The 1,338-nt window shown below is 42.2% G+C and overlaps 1 protein-coding gene across 1 annotated transcript in view; it reads right to left on the bottom strand.

The window, feature by feature from the left end:
- Positions 1 to 792: 792 nt before the first annotated feature.
- The window catches only part of LOC135529216 (fibroblast growth factor receptor substrate 2-like), a 17,770-nt gene continuing 17,224 nt past the window's right edge, over positions 793 to 1,338 (bottom strand). The window contains exon 8 of the mRNA XM_064958069.1: positions 793 to 1,338. This exon is cut by the window's right edge and continues 2,083 nt beyond it. The gene's annotated coding sequence lies outside the window, so the exon portion shown is untranslated.

Below are 1,338 nucleotides of genomic sequence, written 5' to 3'. Positions count from 1 at the left end.
ACAGAGGAAATAAGGAATGTTTATGTCGTAAATGGAACCAACGGAACCCATTCTAGAACTCCGGGGAAATCATCATATTCTAGAATTGAAAAAAGGAGTTTGGCAAATAATAAATGTTTTCCACGAACAGTTCCTTTCTTTAATAAACAATATCTATTAAAGTACTTTTTGTACAATTCCTATAGTTTACGAACTCTTTTAATTAATAAAATGTAGGTGGAAAAAAACATAATGCAAGTTGGAACCCAATAATAATGATTTGTACAATATGATACAATGAGAGAACAGAAGAGGAATGTTGGAACCCAAACTCCTCCTATGAAACATGGCTGCCGGACAGCATGGTGTGGAAAACACTGTGCTTTTCTTTTCCTTGTTCACAGCGACGTTCAGAAGGAACATTCAGACTGAACTCAGACATTATACAACAACCACCAGGGGGCCCCTGTACAAATGGACTATTGTTTGCAGGGTCAGGGGTCAATTCCCTTTCAGTTCTGTCCATCCAGGAAACAAAACTGAAATTTCAAATTTCGACTCTCTGAATTGACTGAATAGTCAAATAAATTGGAACCCAAACCTGCTGGAAGGAACCTGGAACATGATGATGATGTCACACAGGAACACCAACGGTAGGATTTGGGTACTTTCAGTACAGCCAGCAGGAACAAACCCATTAGTACAGCTGCATTGTGGAACATCATCATTTGGCATTTATACATAACACACCATCTGTCTGTACACTAGTAGTGGCTAAAGTGACTGTGGTGTACCAAGACGTTGACCCCCGAGACATGGTCGAAGACTCCCAGGCTTGGGGTCAATTCCATTCCATCAATTCAGAAAGCAAACCAAGTTCCAAATCCACATGTTCCTCGTTGAAAAGCATTGACGAGAATTGGAATTTCAGTGTACTTCCTGAATGGACTGGGATTGAAATGGAATTGAGCCCAACCCTGGTAGGCCCACTAACATAACACACCATTGGAGTCCACAGCCATTAGGGCAACAGGAAGTCAGCTTCAAATAGCGACACGAGTGTTGACTTTAACACCATTTCAGTTTATGATCAGCACTGTAAAAGATTGGTACCGAGAGAGAGATTGGTGAGGAGGTCCGTCATTCAAAGGGACCTCGCTGTTTGGCACATCACCTGCAAGCTAAACTTACACAGGCACTTGGAATAACAGGTAGCCTGGGTAACAGTCTGTTTGTGCCGTCATGGCAACGCCCTGTCACTCATTGTTTGCCTTGACAATGACAGTAAAGGAGTAGACAAGAGCACAGACTGATCTGGGACCAGGCTAGAAGGGTGTTTCACTCCCTTCTTTAATTAGG

The sequence above is a fragment of the Oncorhynchus masou genome, unplaced genomic scaffold (genome assembly GCF_036934945.1).
Source record: "Oncorhynchus masou masou isolate Uvic2021 unplaced genomic scaffold, UVic_Omas_1.1 unplaced_scaffold_1121, whole genome shotgun sequence".
NCBI lineage: Eukaryota > Metazoa > Chordata > Actinopteri > Salmoniformes > Salmonidae > Oncorhynchus > Oncorhynchus masou.
Note: the sequence above shows the minus strand (reverse complement) of the source record. Positions and strands in the feature narration are given on the sequence as shown.